At 41.6% G+C, this 26,797-nt stretch overlaps 1 protein-coding gene across 6 annotated transcripts in view; it reads right to left on the bottom strand.

The window, feature by feature from the left end:
• The window catches only part of PRR5 (proline rich 5), a 130,520-nt gene that overhangs the window by 77,916 nt on the left and 25,807 nt on the right, over positions 1 to 26,797 (bottom strand). For 3 of the 6 annotated variants that reach the window (XM_073316414.2, XM_073316396.2, XM_073316404.2), the window contains exon 2: positions 14,003 to 14,139. The exons of 2 other annotated variants lie outside the window; for them this stretch is intronic. The gene's annotated coding sequence lies outside the window, so the exon portion shown is untranslated. Of the gene's footprint in view, positions 1 to 5,054; positions 5,142 to 14,002; positions 14,140 to 26,797 lie in introns of all 6 variants that reach the window. One more of the 6 variants, XM_073316425.2, reaches the window with a different exon arrangement.

Here is a 26,797-nt window from a genome sequence, read left to right on the forward strand (position 1 = left end):
AAGTCAATGGGACTTGGTGTGAGTGCAGGGGTCTGTTCACAATGAGTCACTTGCAGGACCAGGATCTAAAAAATCCACTTTGATATAGAGTAATGACAGTTATGTGAGTTTATTGAAGGGAGACTAGTCTCCCAGTACACGTGGACAGTCCTAGATGATTTGCATTGTTGCTGCAGTCCAGTGCCAGGGCCCTGCATGGAAAATAGTTAAAAAAAAAAAAAATCACTGAAGTACTACCCTAAAGCGTATCTATTCTTCGTAGAATATGTTACTTTGCAACTGAATGCTGTATTTTAATTATAGTATTGCCAATCCCAAAGATTCAAAAATCTTGAGTCAGGTTTTCCCCCACAAAGAAATCATGAGATTAATTTAAAAATAATAAATATTGGGTTCTTTTTATTTGCCTTTTAGCTTTTGAGCTTTTTGGATACAATTGGGTCACATTTTCAAGCTTTTCTGAACCACCAAGTGGGCCATAAACTTTGGTTTTTTGGTACTTTTAAAAAGTACCAAGGTGAGATTTTCATATTATTCACATGGCTCCAGGAGCAGGAGCTTTATCAAACACTCCAAATATCAGGAGATTCACAATGAAATAAAAGCAAGCTGACAACTGTGTTGGGCCAAATTCTCCCCTCAGTTCCAAGCATGCCACCACAATGACAACGTAACACAGCAGTGATATTGATGCATGTATGGGAACATAACTCAGAACAGAATTTGCCCTGTCAGTTATTTCATTAGAGATTTGCAGGGTCTTTTTAATTAAATATTGGCATTAGAGAAAGATATCTTTTTAATTCATAAAAAAAATACAAATTCCTTTTATTTTCCCCACGTTTTAGGGGGAGTTGGGGGAGAAAGGGGAATTACCCTAGAAATGCTGATTATTCTTTTGAGTACAACTAAATAACAGAAAGTTGAACGCCACCTCTTTACAGAAAATAGTTAAAAACCCCACTAGACGAATGCACTTTTAGATTTTATAAACCAGACAGCCCAACTGAGAACATGCCTCAACATATGCCAAAGCCAAGGAATTAGCCTTCTGAAAAACCACACTTCTTAAAGGCACAGTGCATCTTGTTCCACCAGCAGTCAGCAGATGAAAGGGGAAAGAAAACTCTGCTTGGCAGGAAGAAGGAGTGGAAGCACTATAACTCTGAACACATCAACTCTTTTGAGATAATCTCCCCTTAATGCTCCCTTGTTGGTAGGAAAAAAAGAACAGTTGAGAGTAAGGAAAGTACAAAACCAAATTTGCAACTAGTCCATGATAAAGAACCTGGAAATAAAGGCAGCTCACTAGGGCAGATCCTGCTGTCATTTACCACGGCTGGTCCTAGGATAGCAATAAAGTGCTACTGTAGAGAGTGGCTTGTCCTCTGATTCATCACTTTCTAACCTCAGCTCTATTCCCGTAACTCCCTGGAGCTCTTTGCAGAGCCCCACATGAGGGGCTTTTGCCTAGTCATGGTGGGAGCAGGGAGAGACTTTGCTGCACAGGTGGCATCTGCCTTCCAGCCAAGCAGGAGGAAATGAGCCTGTGAAGGATCCCCTCCACTGATGTCATTAGAGGGGACAGTCTGGGTCATGCTGCCATTTTGCACTAACTTTTATAACTGCAACCACTCTTTAAACATATTAGATGTGTTCCTCAATTGGTCCAAGTCAGTGCAGCTCCACTGACTTCCATCAGGCTACATCAATTTACCTCACATGAGGATCTGGCTCATTATTAGTGTCTGTGAGAAAACATATTGGGACACTACCAAGTAAACAGCCAGGGTTCTGGATATAAGAATACTCTTCACTTTTTAAAAACAAAATTATTGTACGTGCACAAATGAACAAGCTCTATGAGCACAAAAGTGGAGAAATGTGGTCTAGCACAACAGTTGGACTTAAAGGCCATGGATTCCTAAATTCCTGTTCCAGCTCTGGACACTCTCTATGGCTTTAGGCTCTCACGTAATTTTTCTGCCTCAGTTTCTCCATCCATAAAATGTGATAATACATACCAGATTCACAGGCCAGCTGAAAGGATGTAAGGATTGAGCCCTGATCCTGCACTGCCAACTGCACAGATGAACCCTCTACTGGGTAAAGCCCCCTTTCACCTTAGTGAGGCTCTACATGGCTGCAGGTTCTACGCTCTTCGTTCATAGTGCTGCACTGAAGCCTAACACCTTAAACTTGTCGCTTACTTTGTTTGTACAGTGCCTAGCACAATGGGGTCCAGATCTCTGATGAGGTCCCTACACTCAACCATAATACAATACAAATAAAATAAATACATAAAAATGACTGTAAAACATCCATAGCTAAAATTTCCATTAAATCCCTTTTCATTCCCCAAATAGCAATTTTGGGCTGATATTTAAAGTGTGCAACACATAATTGCTAGTTCTCTTCTGCGCCAACCCCTCCACCCAGGAAATATTCTGACTGAATAAGAATCAGGCCATGTTCCTGAAGCTGTTGTCTGTTACGTTGCAACCAAAAAGTGCCAAGTGTTTCCATCAAGGGGCAATGCCAGCAGCTCTTCTGTTTGCTCATTATCTCCTTGTAGGGTTTGAGAATTAAAGTGAGAGTTGTAATTGGAATGAACATGGTGGAATGTTACAGGAGGAAGAGGAAGTGAAGATCAGTGCCTTAGTCTGCATCATCTATGTCATTTGTAATTCTCCTTATCATCCTTCACTTTAATAACTTACAGAGGGGTTTCTTTATCAGCACTAAGACCTCTGGGCAGCACCAATTCAAGGTCTCAGTGCTACCCACTCACCCAAAGCCACTGTAGTACAACCCATTCTAAACTGTGTAAATGGTATGAATGGCAAACCAAGCACATGGCTTTGTTAATAAATGGAATATAAAGTGATACATAAACTGATGTTTCAAAGTTCTGTCCAATAAATAACTGCATTATTTAAAATGTTTTTTATCTGTTTTTACAAGATCATGGTATAGTAGAAAAATAATCTTAAAAAGCAACTAAGATAATAATGTTTATGATTTTTTTCAAATGCTGTGTGAATTCTTTCAAAAATTGCTTACCATGCATGATATTAATAGGATCTCTGAACATTATGACCTTGATGTAGCAGTTCAAGTATCATTGTACTATCTTCTACAGTTATACATGGTACAGTGCCTTCCAAATATATGAATCCTGGGAGATCTGAGCTGTGTGCTGTGCCGCATTACCCTTCTTACATCCAAACAATTCTGATTCAAGGTCTTCCAAGAAGGCTCTGATTATCTTGGTGACCTTCCAAGACAAAGATCCCACTTTGGTAAATAGCTGAGTTTCTAATAAGTTGCAGTGGTAGCCAGCCGTTAACAGCATGAAAGCATGTTCATATGAGAATTATTGGAAATACAGGCCCTCTTTAAGATTACTGCCAATCCCCATGAGAAATTCAAGTAGGTCAGCACAGTACTAACCAATGAAGTGGGAGCACTTCATATTTTTTGTCTCAAAGTATAAAGGACACTTTGAGTTTCTTTTTCTGGGTCCCATAGTGCTTTTCCTTAAAAGTACTTTAGCTTTCTGGAACAAAGTGCAGAGTACTACAAGAGCTACGAAAGCCTGGCCATCAATCTGGATTAGTTTTTTAGAACATATATAATTTCCCTTTGGCCTTGGAAAGATTTATTTTTCAAAAGCAAAGCTACATTTGAGAATAGTCTGCGTGAAGGATGGCCTATGAGGAAAGTACAGCTTCTACTGAACCCTCTTTTATAAATGAAACCAAACATTTTAAAACTTACCAAAGAAGTCTTGCTTCTTGAAGAGACCAACTCCAAAATGGCAGCCACAAGCAGTGTGGTGAGATTTTGCAACTCCTGCAGTGCAGGATGTGGTATGCCACATTTTAAAGTGATGACCTTGTACAACCATTTCATACAAATGATACCACCCACAGGATTTTAGCCTAACTTACAGCACCTATATATAGGTTAAATAATAACTACAGAGCAAAATGCTGGTGCTCAAAATACCAAAGGTAAGAAAGAAAGACTCACACAACTGATTTTAAACTTCCACATTTGAATCTTTCATGTTCCCTGATGTCACAATATTAGCAGATCTCATTTTCTGTGGCATCCCAGCATGTACTGTGGTCATCATGTCACACCACTAACGAAGCTCAAGAAAAGCCCACATCTCACTTTGAGAGGGTCAGGTAAGAGCTGGAAATTTAGAAAACTATACAACAAGGTTTGTGAAAATTCTTAACAATGCCTTTGGCTGTGTTTGTCAATTTACACAACTATCTGATCCCTCCTTCCCACACCTTAGGCCCAGCCTCAAGCCTCAAACTCCAGTCACATGTCACAGTGGCTGACAGTGTAGTGCATATATGGTCAGTATTGTGCATACTAAGTTGTCATTCAGAGTGGAAGCCAGTGTCAACATCAGGGTACATGGAGAAGAAGAAAAAGAAGAAAAAAAAAAGCCTGGAAGAAAACCTGCTTTTCTGTAAGTTCCAATCCTGCATTTTTATCCAGGGAGCAGAACTTCCTCTCTCACAGAGAAACCCAAGTGTGGAAGCCTGAGGAGGTGAAGAAAACTCTATGAGGTTTCCCGGCTGGAGCTTGACATAGATTGTTCAGTCAGGCAGAGGAGAGGATTCTCCTACCCGTTAAAGGACAACTGGTTTAGGTCCTCGTGCCCTCTATAAAATGAACACAGCCTCCCTTCTAATCCTTTCCTTCAGCCCTGGGACTGGGGAAAGGCAGTAACCCCACACCTTTCTGTGCAGGATGGGGGACAGCAAAGTATGGAGATGTCCATGGTTCCTGGGAAGGGGAAATTTCTCCCCAAAAGGAATTCTCTCAGAAGTTACTGGTAAGAGCCAGATTCTGATACCCTTATTCCCCTTGGATAGCATCTTCCTCGCTGAACAGTCCCACTGAAATGGAGGAAAGTACTACTCACAATGAGTAGGGGGCTCAGAATCTGGCTCTTAATTTGTTAAACATACGTAGCTGCTCTGTCTTTAAAGACATTGTCAAGTAATTTGGTACCACATTTAACTGACCTTTACATTTTCAAGCTGATATATTTAAGTCACTGGAGGGTGGGAAGCATTCTTCAATCCTGAGAAATTTGTGGCTTGTGCCAATTTCTAAAGCAAAACCAGACAAACCAATTAGAATTAGTTTACATCTTTAAAAATGCAGCTGTGCTGAGTGACAAGTTTCAGTCTGATGATATCTGAAGTGGCTAGGATATTAAATGACAAACATGATTAAACACCAAATAGGAGGGTTTAGGAAGGGAAGTCTAGCAGATCCTTACTTACAGCAGTGCTACTGGGCTCCACGACTATGCTATTTCATACACCCATATGACAGGGTGTGCAGTCATAAAAAAGCCACACACATAAGACGCAGGCTTGTAGCACCTAACAATTAGAGCAGGAGTTTTTAAGACCCTATACCCTGCCCTTACTTGTTTTATAAGAAAAACTAATTTAAAGAGACAACAATAAGTACCTTTTTGTCAAATGGGTTTTAACTTTTTATTTGGCTCCCCGCTGTTTATAAAATCTACTTAGAAGTTTAAAACTAGTATTTCTTTCCTGGTCTATTTAGTCCTTTTCTTTCTGTTGAGCATCATCTGATCCATGTAAACCTCACTGGTGCGCACTAATGGTTCCCTAGCAGCACCCTTTAACATACCAGTTTAGAAACCACACACTCTTCAGTGCACGTTACTCCACTGTGTAGATCAGGGATTCTCAAACTCCATTGCACCATGACCCTCTTCTGACAACAAAAATTACTACATGACCCGAGGAGGGGGCACCAAAGCCAGAGCCTGCCCAAGCCTCACTGCCCCAGGCAGGGGGACCAAAGCCAAAGCCCGATCCCCACCATCCCAGCGCGGGAGGGGGGCGGGCACAAAGCTGAAGTCCTCCCCAGGCAGAAGGCCTGTAACCTGTGCCCCGCCACCCAGGGCAGAACCCTCAGGCTTTGGCTTCAGCCCCAGGTGGTGGGGCTTGGGCTTCACCTCTGGCCCTGGGCCTCAGGAAGTCTAAGCCAGCCCTTGCGACCCCATTAAAATGGGGTCCCAACCCACTTTGAGAACCGCTGGTGTAGATGAACCTTTGAGTGCCTAATGGTTTTGCTTTTTAATTTCTTGATCACAATGTTGTATATTTAAGAAAATGACAGTTAGGGTGGGATTTTCAAAAGTGCTTGGCCTTGCTCTAAATCTGCTCCCACTGACATCAGTGTAAAACTCCCTTTGGCTTCAGTGGAATAGAGCTAGGCCAATACAGAGTGCGTTTGAAAACCCTGCATCTCATAGTCCAGAGGACATGAAAGGAAGGCTAATCTTGTAATTTACACAGTGGGATAGAACTTCCTCTGTGAACTTGGACAAGCTATGTGATCTCTCTATGCCTCAGTTCAACATCTGTAAAATGGAAAAATAATACTTGCTTGCCTTGTTAATATAGATGAGATGCACAGACGTCATAGTGAACAATTACACAGAAAACAAATTAATCACCAAATAACAGTTTTAAGACCGACCAAATTTCAGGCCCAAAAGTGCACTGAAGCCAATGAAGTCACACCGGTGATGACTTCAGCCTGACCTATTCTAGTAAATGAAACCACATATTACATCAAACCAGTCATTTAATTTTGTTGTAAATATTTACACTTTTTGGAAGCAATTGGTCTTTTATTTGCTTTTGAAATAATTGCCTTTATCATTTTATTTTTTAAAAGCATTGAAATTTAAGAACCAATCTAAAAGCTTACGATGGCTCCTAAAAAAACAGCTTCAGTCAGAGTGACCTAATGGCATGGGTAAGAGAAGGCTGCAGAGTCAAAGCACAGCTGTTCCTTCTAGTGGAGCAAGTTTCAAACTCTCCAGTTGCTTGGGTGTCAAAGGACTGCTGTGCTCTGGAAGCCCCTCACATGCCCCTGCTCAGATTGTGATTCTGGATGCAGTGAACAGAGTAGGCGCTACTTGTTTCATGCTCCGCACAAAAGAGGTGGGGAGTGTGTGGAACACAGGCTCAGCCCCACTTCCTTCCTGCTCGGCCAGAATAGCTGGCCAGATGAATAGGGAGGAGTAAACTGCTCCAAAAAGGGGAGTGAGTGCCTCCCCTCCCCCACCACATCAGGGCAAGAGGGGGGTGGAGGAGGAACAGAGAATGTCTGAGTCATGAATTCATTCTCTGCTATACTTTGGAGGTGGTGCAACTGCATGTTAGCCTCTACTCAGGGCAGACACTACTTACACTCTAACCCCATGCAAGCACCCCAATGATTCAGAGCCTACATTCACAAGCTGGGTGCTCCACCTCCTTTAAACTTCACAACTTAGAAGTTCCTGTGCCTCAGTGAAAAACTAGCATGTTTGTCAAACCTCCTTTCATTTCATTATTGCTTTGTTCTAAATTCTTCACAATAAAATGCATTACTTTTAAATTCTGGTTTTCTTATTTAAGCTCCGTCAGCCACGGCCACTTCAAACAGTTTGCTAGATGAGTCAGCGCAGCTAGATGAATTGGCCAATTTCATAAAGCTGCAACAGGCTTCAGACTAGCGATGCCAAACATCAAAAGGTTCAGAGATCCTTGTCAAATAAGTTCCCAAAGCTTTTCTGAAAATGGTCTCAGCCCTGTGATCTTTACTTAGTCAAATTCCCACTGAAATCAATGAGAGTTTTGCTTGAGTAAGGACTCCCAGAATACGTCTTTGATACTGGAATTCACATGAGGTAAGCGTTCTGGCAAGATTTTCAGTTCTTCCTGATTTTAGTGACGCCAGGCATACCTAAACAGCAGCCTCTCTCATGACATTTTGCTTTCCCTGTTTCTAGGCCAAGAAAAGAGGAAAAGGAAAGGGGGGGGGAAAGAGAAGAAAAGTGAAAGGGGAGAAAAAGGGAGGCAACCATATTTTTCCAAACCTTGGGTCATGTTTCGTTTTGATTTTAGTTCTGTGCAGTGGTTTGGCTCAGTTCATATTTATTCCATGTGAGCTCAATCCATTCCTGCTTTAGACTAAAAAAGTCCTGCAGCCATAAAATTCTTACTGTTTTGCTGGGAATATTGCTTGCAAGATGAATTCAACTGAATTTGCTGAGTTGCTGTTCCATTCCTCCCAGACAGGTGGGACTCTAAGGACCAAGAACTGTAATTATAGCTGAATATAAACTTACAGCAGGTGGTTAGGACTCTATAAGAGACTACAGCTTGCAGCAGCCTTTAGGAAACCTGTTTAGTCAGACTGACCAGTACAGCTGCTAAAAATAAAATGTTTCCATTCCTGTAAAAGCATCACTTCTCCCCATTCTACAGCTTCTGTGTATAGTCAACACAATGAGACAGCACAGCCTGAAGAGATGAGTAGGGTGGAGAGGGGATGACTTATAAAGTGAAATAAATCTAAAAGCAAAATGCAACACACCCTCAAATAATCCCCCAAATGTCAAACGTCTTTAGATCATGTTTATTTGATTACTCACATATTTTAGAGATTGGCTCAGAAAGAAACACTCCAAGTTCAATATGAATTTATAGCTTAATCTGTAATAAAGCCAAGAGGCCATTTGTAGAATTCAGCTGTATGATTTCAAATGTAGATTTCAGTTGCTCCCTTCCTCAAAATTCAGATCCAGGATTTTGATTCATGCTCCTCTATTTGATTTTCTTTATTTTATTTAGTACAAAAAATTAACATGCCATTTGAAAGTGACATACAAATCTCAAATCAAACCACCAAACTTATTCCACATGAGCAAAGTTGAAAGCTGAAACATTTGTTTTACCGTAACACCATCTTTTCCCCACCACACACTTTTAACAGAAAACCTCCCATTTCAAACTTTTTAGCAATTTAAAACATTGCAGAACTGGCTAGGAATTTTGGATGACTCAATTTTGGGGCATGCAACTATAAAGACCTGAAAGTGGCCTTAATTTTTAAAAGGTGCATGGTTCCATACTTTACAAATATTCAGGTGGCTTGAAGGTGCCAGAGGAAGGCACTTAAGAACTGAGACATCCAAAATCACTAGCAGGTTTTGAAAATCTTAGTCAAGAGGTTTTTCAAACTATGAATTGACCCCCTCAAAATGTTATGTTTATTTATCTATTTATTTTAAGTTTTAAAAAATTGTTAAATTTCAGAAAGTATTGTCTAGTGATTAGACTAGGGGATGAGAGAGAGTCATGATTCATGGGTAATGGTCCCAACTCTGTCACTGACTGAGTGCCCCAACTCTTGTGCTTTCATCATGAGTCTCACGATATTTGGCATCAAAGCTCCACCTCCTGGAGTCCTAGGATTCCCTGAGATTCTTACTTTTTATCAAAAAAATGTGTTTCTAGCCCTCATGGTTCTGTAGAAAAGCTTGAAAAACTGTGCCTTAAAAGGATCAAAAACCAGAAGGCAAATTAAAAGAACCCAATTGTTTGTTTGTTTTTAAATCTTGTGATTTTTCAAATCAATCTCACGACTTTTTGAGCCCCAATATGATTTTTGAAGGTTTGGGGTTGGCACTACTGGTGACTTGTTTTTTTGACTCTGGGCAAATTATTTAACCCTTCTGTGCCTCAATTTGTCCTTCTTTATATAGTCCCTAACCCTACAAAAGTTGCTTGTACAGATCCTGTTTGAAGTTGGAGAAAAATGTGGAAATCATACTACTTTTCTCTCCTTGCTTTATAGTTAGTATTTGAGAAGAAATGAATAAGGTAAATTGAGACAAATTGGAATGATGTTGAAGAACACTCTTTATCTGCCCATTCCTAATGGTTACACAGCACCTAAAGGGTACAACTACTCTGCAGTCAGAGGTATAATTTCCAATTTGGGTAGACATACCCATGCTAGCTTTGATCGAGCCAGTGTGCTAATAATAGCAATGTAGCCATCACTAAATGGGCAGCATCAGGGCTAGCCACCTGAGTACAGGGGCCTGGGTGGGATTATACTTGGGTGGCAAACCTCTGCTGTTGCCCATGTAGCCACCACTACACTGCTATTTTTAGTGCACTAGCTCAATCAAAGCTAGTGCAGGTACGCCTACCCAAGTCGGAAATCTCATCCCCAGCTGCAGGGTAGTCATACCAGAAGGGTTCTAAAGAGCCAGAGTGTGTCTGGGAGGCTGCTGGATGGAATGGCAATTCAGTTCAGTGACGTGAGATGCCTGTTTTGAAAGAGGTAGTTAAAAAATTCTTGTGTTAAATTTCAGCATCTCAAATCCTGCTTCCCTTTTTCAAGCTGAGCAAATACAGCACCCAGATGCGGGTCCTATGGCTGTTATGTGCCTGCTTTTCTGCTCGGCTAACCATGACAGCAATATCTTTACCTGTCATGGCATGCACACAGTTAATGTTTCGCATCATTTTCTGATGCAACTGTTCCAACCTTAGTTGAGCACTGTTTTGTCTTTGGGGTGGTTTTTTGGTCAACAGGTTGAACTGGTATTTCAAGTAGGTAGATATTTTAGTTGCTATTTCAAGAGATTCAGCAGCAGTGATTTGCCAGCAGCACAAAGAGGTAAGGGGAGGGGGGCTAGCTGAATTTTCCTCACCCATATTGCAGATTTAGGACACTGGGAGCACTGGAGCACCCAGCAAGGAGCACTGTGTGGGTTGGACCCCCCCACATGGAACTTCCTAGGAGAAGGTTGGTTGGGTATAATTTCTGTAGAAGGGAGGAAAACAAATAATAAAATAAAAAAAGGCAGTAAGTCCAGGGTCACTTTTTCTGGGTGGGGGAAATGTTAAGGGAGCACAAGGGGTTAGGATTTGAAATGGAATTTGAAAGATATCAAATAATAAGAGATTAAATGATGTCAATCATCCAACTGTGCACTATGTTAGCTATATAAACCAAGCGTATGATTTATTACTGTTACACTATCCTTCCTCCTGCCTTTGTGAATGGAAGAAACATGGTGCAGTCTTGTTTCTAATTAGGCCCCTATTCTGGAAAGAGTCATGCACCTGCCTGACCTTAAGCACGTGATAGTCCCATTGAGGTAATGAGATTGCTCACTTGCTTAAAGTTGAGCACATGTGTAAGTCTTTGTAAGGGTCAGGACCTTAGAATGTAAGCTAATGGGAACAGAGATCAGGTTTTTATTAGGGAGGCCACTCACACATCCCCAGAATACTAGACATTTTGGTACTTCCGGGAATGGCATGGATCCACACCCGACAACGTGACCCCACCAGCGTGACCTCACATGCATGCTAGTAGGGGCAGGGCAGCGCGCTTTACAAAAGGGTGTCCCCTATTTGATACCATTCAAAACTACATCCAGTTTTGTTTCACTACAGAATGGAGGACAAACCTTAGAAAAGCAGGGCTGTTGGGCTTAACACTGGACAAATGCCTGCCTGGTTCAGATATGTATTCTGTACAATGCTTAGCACCACGGGACCCTGATCTTGATTGGGACTTTGAGGCCCTCCCATACAACAAGTTAATAATAATAAATACAACTATGAAAATATGTGCAGGAGTAAGAAATAAGATCTTCTTATAATGCTGCACTTAATACCACAAGCATCACTTAATGTCTGGGCCTATTATTGTATTTCCAGCAAGTGAGAAATTACAGTCTTTGCAATGAAGAAAACAACTGATTGTAAACTCCTGGATTCACAGGAGGCAGTCTGTCTTTTCATCAACTATTGGTACATCTACTAGACAAACACATCGGCAGGGTAATTTACTTAACACACACTGTCAAATAATGTCCCACTTTAACAGGGATCCCTCTTGATAGTCCATCACTGTAATGTTTTTGTGAACCATGATAAATTAACTAGTTTCACGCATGCTACGGTAGAGATAGATGGCATTTATATGCCAGTTTGTTTACTGTGAGATTCACAGTTAATCATGCAAAAAGTTCCAAAACAAAATAATGCAAAGGTGGTCTGTTCATAGTAAAACCATTCAAAAGGAGATCACTGCTAGGTAGAGGATAAGTACAAGACTAGGTCCCTATTTAGTCCACCCAGTAATGACTGAGTTCTGGTAGCAACAATATATGCCATCACTGTTGCTTTTACTTAAACTTTACAGTGAATATTAGCTTTGGAGAAAGTTGAAAGACTAGCAGACGTGGAAATGAAAGTTCTCTGGTTTCTCACAGAACAGGATCAGCATGGACAGCAGAAATAAAACTTTTCCCATAATGGCTTGTCAATACTGTCCCACCTCGAGCCTTGTCTGGAGGAATCACCTCTAAGGGTGAGAGGGTCCATGCCCATTCTGTCTTTGACCTGAGACTACCAATAAACGCCAGCTGTGACATGGACCCCTGTCTACTTCCATCTGTCTGCTACTCACAGTGCCAACTCATTTCACATGGGGCCACTGAGCTGGCAGTAGCCTTGAAATCCTCACATGAGAGGTACAATACATGTGCAAAATATTACTATTACTCTGAGAAGTCTGAGTTAGACTCTCAGGCCTGAGGGGCTAAATTCTGGCTTTAAGCCAATCCTCCTCAGCTGGCAAGCTCTGTCTGCTGGTATCGGGGACTGGAGGCATCACTCTGCCTTTAGCCAGCACTGCTATTGGCAGTAACCAGAAGCAGTCCTTCAGTCAGGAGCACACAAGGACTATTACTATAGCTTGGGGTTTACAAGAAAGGGAGGGGTTTTGACTGCTCCCACTGTACAAGGGCCAGACACAATGTGGACCTTCATCATTTTTCCCTGAATGCAGGGACTATGATTGCATCTAGTTCTCATGGGGAATGCACACAGGGTTGAGGAGGCTCCTACTTGGAAAACCCGCAGTCACAATCTGCCCTAAATTATTTAATTGAACATAACAATATAAGACTCATATATGGAAATCTAATCCTCACCATTGGAATTAAACAACATAGAGAATGAATACAATCTGGATAAGAAATGTCACCGGGAATACCCCAGCATTTATTGCCTGGTATAAATTCAGAATAAAACATCACCTATGGGGTTGTGTATTACAAGAAAATGTTTAAACATTTTTACAGTGAGAACCTTCAGGGAAGTCTGCCACATTATTTTTAAAAAATGAAGCCACTGCAAAATTTAGATCCTATAGTTTGCTGATGAAGTTTAGTCAAATCAGTGGGATAAACTTTCTTTAAGGTCTTCTTAGGGATGAGAAAATCTCTTAGATGGTTTGGGAAGAAAAGTAATTTGAAAGTGGTTAGTGGAAAGCTTTTGTCTGAGCAATATTTAATTGCCTAGAAAAATCAGGATAACTACATGTGGTATCATTGTTAAAAGAAATAACAAGCTGAAAAGGATTGGTAAGGAACCGCAGCATATTTCTCTCTGTCACACACATACATGCGCTCTCTCTTACTCCCTCCCGCCCCCTTTTCTTTCTCCTCCCACTCCCAATGATCGGTGTTTTCTGAAAATTATTTCAAGAAATCCATAAAATACCCTACCTCCTGAAAACCCTATTCCCAAATGTTAATCCCTTCGACTCAGTTTTAGCAATGCACATGAATGAACCGTGTATTGGTGAACAGTGTCTGAAATCTTTAATCCAACTCAAGATTGGCTTTATGGCTACAGGGCCTCCCTCTCCAGCTCCATGTTATAGGGCTTCTCAGCCCATGAGTTGAATTTATGCAGAGGCGCCCCCCAGAGTGCAAGGCCTCAACCAATCACTTATGTTGCTTTTTCATAGAGTTAGCTCTAATTCAGCTGCGAATGGATTCACAATTGGGAGGTTACTGGTGCAATATTTAATTGCTAGAAGGCTAGAAAGATACATATTGACATGAGCTGACTTCCAACATTACAAGATACTGCCATGTTATGCACTAGTTCTTCAATGGCAGATAATACAATGTGGAGTTGCTGTGGGAGATTCTGCTTAACTTCTATATTTCACTGTCAGCTCTTCATTTCAAAGCTGAGCCCTCTGCAGGGATGTTTGAGAAGTGGAAACATTTCAACAGCGAATAATTGGTGTTGCAATGACAGTAGCTTACCTGCTAAAGGGTGTAGAACACAGGACTGAATAGCAGATGTCCAGCACCTCTGCAATATATTCCCAAGTGTCACAGAAAAATTCCAACAGTCAAGAAAATTTGGTGGAAAAGATTAGCAACTTGAAAAAAAGGCAGCTCTGCAAAAGAAGATGAAAAAGAATGTATTGCACATGTTCTAAGATGCGGATTATATCTCAACAGTATGAATAAAGGCTCATATCCATTGTGCAGAGTAGAGTATAGCTGGAAGTTGAAGACAGACAAATTCAGAATAGAAATAAGGCATAAACTTTTAATAGTGAGGGTAATTAACCATTGGAGCCATTTACTAAGGATCATGGTGGATTCGCCATCATGGACAATTGTTAAATCAAGATTGGATGTTGCTCTAAAAAAAAAAAAAGCTCTAGAAATTATTTTGGAGAAGAAGTTCTATGACCTGTGTTATACAAGAGGTCAGGCAAGATGATCACAGTGGCCTCTTTCTGACCTTGGAATCTGTATGTGTCACACCGCTCTAACGCTTCATCACTAAGCTTGGAAGGTTTAAAATTTTATAGGTAAATGTCAATCAACATCAATTTCAGCATACACACAAACCAACAAACATATTTCCATCGATAAGCAAAGTTCACAGATAGAAAAAGCATGAAAAATGTTGTTTGAGAACTTGAGTTCAAAATGTTCAAAATCAAAATGTTGTTTGAAAACTTGAGTTAAAATCCAGTAGACTAGCGAATAAATAGTACAAACCATATGATTTGTTGATTTAAGGATATTTACTTTATATATTTTGACATGTGAAGTTGACAATTTGTGTTTAAACAGCCTATAAAGCTTTAAGTTTTTGAATCTCAACATTTACTGTCATTAAGCAAATGTCTGATCCCCCACCCGATTTCCAGCAACCGTGAACATTTAAATCAATAAAAATAAAAAAAAAATACTAAAAACCCCAAAACTGTCCTACTTTGAAAATACAAATTGATAAAAATCTAAAAACTGGTGTGACAGGGTCAGATAGAAGGCAGATATATTAGCCCCAGGTTAAGTAGGTCCCTTTTCCCTGGGTAAGGTAACAGGGAAGGTTCCAGAACAATCAGGAACCTTCTGGAGACAATTAAGACAGACCGGCTGATTAGAACACCTGCAGCCAATCAAGAAGCTGCTAAAATCAATTAATCAGGGCACCTGGGTTTAAAAAGGAGCTCACTTCAGTTTGTGGTGCGCGTGTGAGGAGCTGGGAGCAAGAGGCACTATGAGCTGAAAGTGAGAATGCGTACTGCTGGAGGACTGAGGAGTACAAGCATTATCAGCCACCAGGAGGAAGGTCCTATGGTGAGGATAAAGAAGGTGTTGGGAGGAGGCCACGGGGAAGTAGCCCAGGGAGTTGTAGCTGTCGCACAGCTGTTCCAGGAAGCACTCTAGACAGCTGCATTCCACAGGGCCTTGGGCTAGAACCCGGAGTAGAGGGCGGGCCCGGGTTCCCCCCAAACCTCCCAACTCCTGGTCAGACACAGAAGGAGTTGACCTGGACTGTAGGTTCACGAAAACAGCCAAACTGAGGGCTGCCGTGAAGCTCCAATGAGAGCAAAGCTGCCAATAAGCGCAAAACCCACCAAGGCAGAGGAGGAACTTTGTCACACTGATTATAAATAAACCCCCTTGGGTTTATTTATAACCAGTGTGACAAAGTTCCTCTACCTTGGTGGGTTTAATTATCCAACAAAATTAAAAGCTAATAAATATCAAATTCTGCCAAGCCTAATTAACACTGATACAAATGGACATTTCTCTGTTTGCTTTTCCCTTTCTTGCTTTGTCTTCTTTACTGGAGATTGGCTCATTAATACCAATGCTGATAGCTATACCCACTGGTAAAGACAAGACCAGTTTCCATTAACACACACATGGGAAATAATATATGTTCCAAAAACAAAGGGGTGGCAGATGCCCAGTTTAAAACAGACTGAATTGTATGGGATCACAGGCCCAAACCAAAAATCCAAGACAGACAGACCTTTGAGGTGGGTCTGACGGTTGAGAAGGCATAAATGTATTTTAAAAAGCTGTTTGAAATTCTATTATCATCAATGACAGACCCAGCATTCTGAGCCCTGCCTCTCTTGAGTAGGTCTTACACTCCCCTTTGAGATTGCTATTAACAAAATCCACAGTCCCAGTCTGGATTTCCCTTCCTCTGTTTTATCTATAGAAATGGAACCCTATCGCCTTTTATTATGCTACTTGAGACTCTGGCATGAAAGATTTACATTCTTTTAATGCCCTCACTTTTTGCCTGTCATTTGCAGCTGCATATTTATATATATTTCTGAGCCTGATTCTCCATTGCCTTGAACATTGTGTAATCATTCACACCAGTGCAAAGTGGGTATCAAATGCTACTAAGTCAGAATGCGAGAGTTTTATACTCGGGGTAAAGTGAATGCAAAAGTAGCTGTAAAACATTATCAGCTGTCATTTAGTGGCATTTGTCAATGACTACACAAGATGCATGGCAATGGAGAAATCAGGCCCATAACATTTATATATTTAACAACAAGTATAATTTATTCTACAAACTTAGTTCCTTCTCGAGCAACCACTGGAGGATTTTTTGCATTTTTGTTTTATATTAAAAAGTAGAATTTAGAGATATTTGATTTTCTTCAGATATGAAAAGAATTTTTTTCAAAGGGCATGGCTTCTTTAAAACATAATTTGCAGCTTTCAAGTTATGATATGAAAATTTGCCTCCCAAAGTTCTTCCGTTCTCTGTAAGGTTAATTATACAGACATAACGCTGTCTTCGGCATTTTTAGAGAGGTAAGTTAAGGATGATCCCAGATCTTATTTTCGAAGATGTTGCTGTAAAGGAAATAGGATGTTCCCAACAAGTTTGAGAAATTATTATATTTGTGATTTTTATAACCATTTTTAAATTTAATATATTTTAAATGGCATTTATTTCATTACTTATTATTCATAAGCAGTGAAGCTAAAGGGGTGTCATTTCATGTCTCTGTTACGTTGTGCACAGGTGTCTTGACAGGGAGAGAGCTCTCTTTTGTTTACTATAAAAGAAACTCCTTAAATACGAGTCCAACATAGGCCTCTATCCAGGACAAGACTTAAGCACGTTCCTGACTTGAAGCACCTGAGGTAGTCCCATTGACTTCAGCGGGAATGCTCACATGCTTAATCTTAAGCACATGTTTAAGTTCCTTCCTGTTTTGCTTAAGCAGGAAAAGCACAGAGAATTCATGACAACCGCTATTATTTTAAAATAGGTTATGGTCAGAAAAGTATACAATAATGTCTACTTCTTATGGGTTAAAAAACACAGCTTGGCTTACAGATGCTATCTTGACTTTTCTATTTTACATATTCTTGAGCAAATCTGAAATTGTGCCAAAGCAAGATAATAAACACATAAAGCCACATTGTCAATTTTAGTCACTTTTTAGAGTAGAACATTACATTAGTTTTTCATTTAAATTAAGCAAACAACTTTAATTATCATAGCTCAGCAATTCTGCCAGTACATTTATTATCAGAATTTTCTTGTGAGTTAAATCTGTATCATTGCAACCCTTTTCATCTTCTCTCCTGTTCCTCTCCAAGTGCCTAAGTGTGAAGGCAGAAGGAGAGAGAGAAAAAGAATGAATATGATGATGATGTGGTACAAGTGGGCATAAATTGGAGTTAAGCACATCTGAACAAGTTGCAAATCAAATGGTGTACTACTCAGGTCATATAAAAAAAAGAATCCATAAAGCCCATCAAATCTTTTCTTTTATTCTGTATAATTTACAGAGAAACTATTGTAGAAATGTTTTAAAACATTTTAAAATTGTCCTGGTACTATTTATATATTCTTCCACCTTAAAACCAAACTGCCAAAGCACCAGGAGGAGTCCAACAGCACAAAGACTGGAAGAATTGTAAAATGAGAACTACTGTGTTTTACAAACTGCTCAGAATCATCTAAAATACCTTTTCCAGGCATAGCCATGTTGTGGATTTAAGACCTAATAACTCATGACCAACTAAGGAAAGAAACAAGTGCCCGACCTCAGAGGGGGCAAATCCCCAGATCTTCAATGGTATAAAGAACCCATTTCCAGCCCTGGTGGTTCAAAAACTACAGGACCTTAGAGCTCTCGCTAGTCCAGGACTGAGCAATGGCCATCCTGAACCTCCAGCTACAGTAAATGACAATAAATTTTTATTTAAATTGCATTTATTTGAAAGTTGCTCAGATTCAGACCACTAGAAGTTAATCCAGCAGAGACGGATTAGTGGGCAGAGTAGAGAGGAGGCATTCAAAAGTATAATATATGATATATGAACATGGTTCAATATCTTATGTGTTTTTATTTATCTATACACACACACACACACACACACACATATACATATACACACACAATCATACATACATATAAAATCACTATGTCTATATTTGAAAATCAACTACAAGTGCATAATATTTTTTGACTGGTTGAACCATGCTTATTTTTTCAGCATGAACTAATTCCATCTTGGCTGGTGTCAGTCCCTCCCAGGACTGGACTAAGCAAGAAGTGTTGCAAATCAGCACTGAGCTGAATTGAAAGTGCTGCACACACTAGGCCTATTACCTAGTTCTAGTAGTCAGAGCAATCACATAGTTTCTAATTTCTGCCATCTGGTGTTAGTGTATCTGATGTTCAGTCCAACAAGGAGTGACCAGCACACAAGCTCTTCCATGCCTCCTGTTGCTGCTGACCTTCAAAAGCCTTCTAATAAACTACAGGGGGTCCCCAGTATAAGTTGAGGTTGCATTCTTGAAAAGGGTGATGATACCGAAATGACAGATACTGGGGAATTTTTCCCCATAAGAAATAAATGAATAAGGGGGGGAGATGCGTTCACGTCTCCACACTCGTCTACAACAATGCTCTTTTTGCTTAAACAGTGTACCTTTTTACAATGACAAGTTATACAGTACACATTTTACACATAAAACATTGACTAATGTAGAACCCTACTAACACCTTTGAAACACACAGAACATTTTAATACAGTAAATACAGTAATATAAAAGTGTCAATTACGCTTAACTTAGGTGGGGGTGGCAGCTGGGTTTTCTTGGGCTAGTTTTTCCATGGCTGGCTTTTCAGTTGCAGAAGTCCTAAAAAAGGATTTTATCAACGTCTGCTCTCCTGCATGAATCTCTGAACGACAGATCTCTCTGTAGCAAACCACTGCATCATTGAGAGCCCTGGAGACTTTGGCAGACCATTCACGAAAAGGATCAACAGTCTGTATGATTTCTGTCATATCATCCAGCAATCCAAACAAACAGGAGATATTCTTTGTCGTCAAACTCCTGGCTTCCTGCCCTACATTGTCGTCATCATCGTCCTTACTTTCTTCGGATATCCGTTGTTGGTCCAGCTCAATCAGTTCCTCATTTGTCAGTTGCTCAGCGTGAGACTCCAATAACTCCACCTCCTTGAAGCAGACATCCTTCGCCAACTTGACGATTTCTTGCTGGAGAGCAGGAACGGCATCAAAACCCATGAAGCTATGGACAGCATCTGGCCATGCATGGCGCCAAACACCATTCATACATTGCGAAGTGACCTCTCCCCACGATGCATCAATATTTTCCATGCTGTTCAAGATGTTGTAGGACTTCCAAAACTCCTTTATACTGGGCTTTCCTTCACCTGCCGTCTCCTTAATTAGCATGGTCCTCCGTAGGTAGTAAGCCTTAAATTCAAAGGCAGCATGGTCTACAAACCACTCACAGAAAATACTGCGTGTCATCCAGGCTTTCTGTTCAACTTCCAAATTATGGGGAGACGAGACTTGATGTAGCCCCTCATTGCTCTTGGGTTTTCACAGTGGTAGACAAGCAAGGGCTTCAACTTGTAATCACCTTCTGCATTTCCCCCAAGCAGAAGGGTTACACGGTCTTTTGAGGCTTTGAATCCAGGAGCAGTCTTCTCATCATGAGAAATTTAAGTCCTTGTTGGCATCTTCTTCCAGTGAAGGCCTGTCCTGTCAATGTTTTGGAGACTAGCCACCTTTTGAAACACTTCAGCTGCTTCTTCATCTGCACTAGCCGCTTCCCCTGTGAGTTTTACATTATGTAGATTGGCACGCTTCTGGAATCTGTGGAACCACCCACGACTAGCATTGAAGGTCTCCTTTTCCACTGTTGAGCTCTCAAGCTCTCTCCCTCTTTTAAACCGTTATACAGGCTTTTGGCCTTCTCCTGAATCAAGCTTAAACTCACAGGCATTTTCTTTTGATGGAGCTCATCAATCTAGTCAGCCAGCAAACGTTCCATCTTCTCCATTGTACTGCTTCTCTGTTTCATTATCTTCACTGATGACAATTTCGTAGCACTTCTAGTGCTTTCATGAATTCGATCAGCACTCTTAAAAACTATGCGTACTGTCGTAGCAGGCAAAACTGAGACTATGAGCAATGTCAGCTGCATGCTCACCTCTTTCAATATGCTTTACATGTTCTGATTCACGTTAGTCCCGATCCACTTATCTGTCATTTGCAATGCAAATGACGGATATACAGATTGGGACTGATATGAATCGAAACACTTTCCCCTATTGATGAGCGACGGATATGCTGCAGCCCACCCGCTTCACATCCAGGCCCACCCACCCCCAATCCTGGCTCTGCGCCCGCCCCAACATTTGCCCCACACCACCCACCCCGCGTTCCAGCCGGGGAGCAGGGTGAGGGTGCAGGGGCTTGCCCAGCTCTGGCACTGAGCAGGGTCAGGGACTTGCCCCGCTCCACTCGCCCAGCCCTCCTGCCAGGGAGTGGGGTTGGTGTATGGGGGCTCTCAGGCCCCCACTCTCTGGCTGAAGCGCCAGAGCTGGGCAAGCCCCTGCGCCCTAATCCTGCTCCCCAGCAGGAGCACTGGGTGGGCAGAATAGGACAAGCTCCAAGTGTGGGGGAGGAGTGGGTGTGGATGCAGGGGCGCACATTTTTCTGGGGCCCCCCCATTTTTCCAGGAGCCCCTGGCCAGAGTGTTTATCCCCCCTGCCCCCCCCTCCCCCGCCGCAAGGCTGGCTGGAGAGGGGGAAAGGCAGCCAGATTGCTCCTACCTCTCCGCCCCCATCATTGCCCACCCACGGCCCACCCAAGTGTCCCCTCCTGCCTACGCCACTGCTGTACCAGTGGGTCCCCAGTATCTGTCGCCCTTTTCAAGAACATATCCCCGACGTATACCGGGAACATGCTGTATAACATCTAATTTCACTTCTAATGTTACACTTTTACATTGCCTCTTAGACACAGGCCCACTCAACACTTTTAACACGTTTTCCACTCATGATGCATAGTACTGTACTCATGGTCGCCCCGCCCCTTCCCGTCCAGTTCAACCCACTCCTCCCTGCGCCTCTTATACGCTGCTGAACAGATGATCATGGCAGACAGGAGGCACGGGGGGCCAGAGGGGCACTGGCTGCTAGTGGGTGGTAAGCACCCACAGAAAAGCAATGCAAAAGGTGAAGCAAGTAAGTTGCAAACAATGGATATGCAGATCAGGACCAACGTGAAATCGGAACACGTTCCCCTATTGATGAGCAACGGATATGTGAAACAATGGATAAGGGGGAGACCTATACCAGGGACCCCCTGTAGTGCATACTGCGCCCAGATGAGCACCTTGTTGAGCCATCACAGCCAAGATTATAAGAAGTCAAGCGTGGCCCTCAATTTTTTCAGTTCAGTCCTTTCCTAGACTCCCGTTGACATTAATGGGCATTGGACCAGGCCCTAAACACATTTGCAGATGACTATTTTGGCTGCAAAATAACTCCAAAAATGAATTTATGCTCAAGAGTGACACATGAGATTTGGGTTTTCCTCCTGGGTGGAATTCCCTACTTTTTTCCTAAAAATAACATATCCTTAACCAACTTTGTAAATTGACATGAAAATTATAATTGGAAGCTAAAATCCTGGCCCCACTGAAATCAATGGAAAAACTCCCATTGACTTCACCGGGGCCAGGATTGCACCTGGAATTAATCATACGATTTGCTTTTTTTATTTTCTTAAAAATTAGTGATGACAACCTGTCTCCATTCCAAGACCATCTCTCTCTGAGCTCCTTTTCTGCTGTTGTAGTTAAGATAAACTGCTTCTGGAGCTTGAATTTTGCAAACTGGTGAAGATGGAAACCTGAAGGGAACAATTTCTTCTCAAAACTCTTAGTTTTATTCCCCAGTGACCCATCTAAAGAAGGGAGGCACATAAAGTTCTGTATAAAAACATGTCACCTTTTTATTACATGTGAGACAGAGAAAAAGAAGCAAGTGGTAAAGATCTGGAGCAAGAACTATAAAAACCCTTAAAAAGCTAAAAGCAGCATTAATCTAGTCCATAGCTAGGGCAGGGGCAGAGGCTATAGATCCTCCTTGCCACCTCAAGCTCTCTCTCCACACTCCAAGCTCAACTAATTCTTCTCCTTAGCTAATGCCTCTTCTTATCCCACTCCCCACAGCATCCTTCTTAGACAGGAAGGAATAATCAACACAGAACAGAGAAATACAGATTCACTAAGGATAGATTTTCACTGCAGAGTTAGCCTGACAGTGGTGCTGGAACTAGAGGTACTGGGGGTGCTGCTGCACCCCTTGGCTTGAAGTAGTAATAACACACACCAAATACATGGTTTCCATCATCAGCACCCACACTATAAAAATTGTTCCAGCACCCCGGTAGCCTGCACTCTTACTTGAGTGTTGCTTGTAACTCCCTCCTGCTGTCCACACAAACTTATGACCAGAGTTTGGTGGTGTTCATCTGGAGATGCTCTTTTGCTCAGGCTAGTAACCCACCCACTTTGCAGCGAGGACACAGGCTGAATCACTCCAATGCTTTCCCACAATTCCTGCCATATACCCAGAAGGACAGACAAATTCACCCACAGTTCACTGGGAAAGAATCATAAAGCAACTCAGCTTATTGAAGCACAATGGATATGCCCCTGAAGTCCTACTTGACACACATGAATGAGTACAGCACCATTGAGGACACAGTAATTCAAGCGTGGCTCTGCAGCATGGCTGCTCACACCTGGGTTAGGTTACCCCAGTGCTCAGATGCAGCTGTCAATGACCTGAGTTACCTCTGCAGTGAAGAATTACCCTTTGATAGATGTGTCAAACATCTGGCCACCGGGCTGAGCAAATCACCTTGATGCGTTTTTTTTGTTGGCTTATATGACATATTTGGATTTGAATCTAAATTTTTATTCTCCTCTGCCCGCAGCAGCCATGAGCACAGATGTCAGGATCACAACTGGGGTCATGGGCGGTCTTGCCTAATGGTCAGAGCCAAGGGAGTGGCCAGGTCTGGAGGTTAGAGTGGAGCCAAGCTGAAGTCAAGAATCAGGACCACGGGACACCTGGCTCTAGAGTCTGTTTTGAAAAGTCTGCCTCCACTTTAGACAATGGTAATATTGACCATTGACTTCAGTGGGCTCAGAGTCAGGCCAACACCCAGCACTTTTCAAAATTCACTGATAATGGGCATATTCTAATTTAGCTCAATACACATTTGCTATCTGAGGGTGTGGTTTTGCAGTCAGCCTGTGTATGGAATTCACAATAAAGTCAATGGCCCACAGTGACTTCAGTAAGAGAATCAAACTTTAAACCACTCATGGAGAGGCACAAGCACTCCACCCTAAAAGGTAGTATAATGAAGCACTCTAGATGTTTCCTTTGAATAGTCTGTTAGTTATTTAGGGAAGAGGCAAAGTGGCCTCTGCTTTGCATCCATCTGAGGAACTAAAACTGAAGAATTTCAGTCGCAGTGTGTTAACAGTTTTGCTGGTAAATGAGGCAGCTTGCAGCTGAGAGTAAACTAAAGGAAAGTCTGCATCTTGGGGTGGGGGAGAAGGAATCATTGGAGCAACTGCTGAGCCTCCTCTGATATCTCAAGGTGCATTGACAGTATTATTTACAAAGACTGCCAGCTGAGTTATCCCCTGCACCTGAGAGCTCTGCCTGTTTAGAATTTTTCCCACAACAGTCCAACAACACACAAACAAAGAAAATGACATATATGGTTATCCAGAGGCTGAACATAAATTGCACTGGGATGGATTTGTTAAAAAGGGAATGGTGAAAGTCTTTCCATTTTGAATGTCTTTTTTAGTGAATTACAGACATTCCTGTTCCTTATTTACCTCCTTTCTAGTTCCCATGAATAGTTGTGTGGAGGAAGGTTATAATGGAACAGTTTGTTACCTCAAATAGGTCTTCTCGACCGTCCTGCCCACAACTATCATCACCATAACAGCTCTCTAAAAGATCCATGAATCCCAGTGCTCAGCTTCTGTTGACCGAGGTGTCAGACCACACTCCAAGTAGATTCTTCCAAAGGTTAACGTCTGCAGCTAACAGGAGCTTCCTATCAAGAAGAGCAGCAACCCATAACGATAACTTTATGGAGAGATTAAAGGTTTGGTAGAGTGGGGATAATTGAAAAACTCAGTTACAGTTAAAGAACCAAATTATCCCATTCTCATCCAATCTGCCATTCCCAGTACTGCTGGGAATTAGCAAACAAACACTGGGGAAAATAAGAGATGGAGAGACGGATAGTATCCTATGGAAATCAGGGGCAAAAACAGAGAGAATATCACTTTTGCAATGCTGAGTAAATGTGAGAACTGACCACCAGTATCATGACACTACAAATCTCCTTGAAAAGCTCCATTTCCTATCATCCTAAGAACCAATGGATCTAGTTGAATGTGCTCTAAAAGCATGATCCAAAGCCCACTGACATCAATGGGAGTCTTTCCACTGACGTTAGTGAGTTTCTGGATCATGTCCTAACTGATGTAGGGATTTTGTCTGCTAACTCTTAGGCCTTTGCAATAGCAAAAAGCACCCACATTTCACTGTGCTGGCTGTGGTTGCTTTAAACCCTTTTCATAACTTTTGTTTGATCTGAGGAAGGGTTTGGTTCTGTCCAGGTAATAATTAATTAATTAATAAATAGCTATAAAGGGATTACTGTTAAATCAGTCAGAATATATTAAGCACTTCAGGACAGGAATTATATCTTTGAATGATTTGTGAAGAGTCTACAATGCAAAACACAACAAGTTAGGGTAATAAGGCTGAAGGAGGAAAAAGCCGTGATAATAAGAGCACTCAATTATGCAGTTAGGAAAGTACATAACTTGCTGGCTCTGTTCCTGTTTAAAAAAAAATTGCTTTTTTGTGGTTTGTTTCTTTTTGTTTTGATTTCCTCCCCTTCTTCTTGTTGGCAAGACAGCAGAGATATGAGTTCTTAGGTCGGATATAAGACAAAGGGGGGTGGCTTAGTAAAGTAAGTAAAGATTGCATTAGTAAAGGGCATGTCCAGCATAAGAGGTTGCATGGGAGAAAGCACCAATGCATGAATGAATGAAATTAAAGGGGCAGCAAGGCTGGTGTCACTGGTAGAGAGAAGAAAGAGGTGCAAAAGGATACCAGATGCATGCAGGTACTGCATGTTGTAGGGTCTTAAAAGCAAAAATGCCCTCATAACAACCAGAGAGTGAAGGCAAATTTCAATACGGCAGTGTGGATTAGGAAAAAAGGGAAAGGAAGCATCCTGTGAAAGGCTGAGTTCACCACTGGTAGATATTCCAGGCCCGTTCTCAATTTTGTTCAAGAAGACTGTGTAGGAAATGCTCCTTAATGGACAGGACTACATGTTCACATATCTGGTGAGCAGAGGTAATGGCCAGCTGCTTTTAAAGGCAAGGGGGAAAAAAGACCCAAAAAACCCCACAACAAACAGCTCCTCATATGCTCAAATAGACGGTGACTGGTGGTGCCACACTGAGATTGCTCAATCAGGGCAAACTGCAAAGAATGGGGCAGACGATCCTCTAAACAGTTGGTTATTCTACTAATTACATTCACCAACCCAGCAACAAAACAGCTTCTACAGTTCTTTACTGGTTTCAGAGTAACAGCCGTGTTAGTCTGTATTCGCAAAAAGAAAAGGAGTACTTGTGGCACCTTAGAGACTAACCAATTTATTTGAGAGTGAGCTTTCGTGAGCTATAGCTCACTTCATCGGATGCATACTGTGGAAACTGCAGAAGACATTATATACACAGAGACCATGAAACAATACCTCTTCCCACCCCACTCTCCTGCTGGTAATAGCTTTTCACTGTTCTTTACTGGTTACCCACAGCTCCCTTAAAGCAATCCAGCCTTGGGCTCCCCACCCAGACAGCCAAGTCAAAGATGATGAGGATTAATAAAAATCTTGTTCATCATATATAAAGTTCTACCAATCCAAAGGGATTAGACACATTGCTAACCAGGTCAGTGAATATTTCAGATCTTACCCAAATATACGATTAGCACCAATTCTTATTATCTAAACTAAGATTTATTAAAAAGAAAAAAGAGAGCAAGTATTGTGGTTAAAAGATCATTATGCACACAGATACGAATATAGTGCTTAGGTCAGTTTCATAGTAGAGAGGGTGAGCTGCTGAGTTGCAAAAAGTTCTTTCAGAATCAATTCCACAGGTTATAATCCAAATAGGCAGTTCATGTATAGAGTTTGTTCCATAAGAATTTGCAGGAACAGTCCAGGATACCTGGAGACCTCAGTCTTATGACTCAAAACCTCCCCTGATAAGGTTCAAGCAGACTTGAGATGACAGGATCGGGGCCCTAGAGTTCTTTTATAGATCTTTGGCAGGCTATTGAAAGCCTCTCGACAGCAGATATTCCTTGG

Source organism: Lepidochelys kempii, chromosome 1 (assembly GCF_965140285.1).
Source record: "Lepidochelys kempii isolate rLepKem1 chromosome 1, rLepKem1.hap1, whole genome shotgun sequence".
Classification (NCBI taxonomy): domain Eukaryota; kingdom Metazoa; phylum Chordata; order Testudines; family Cheloniidae; genus Lepidochelys; species Lepidochelys kempii.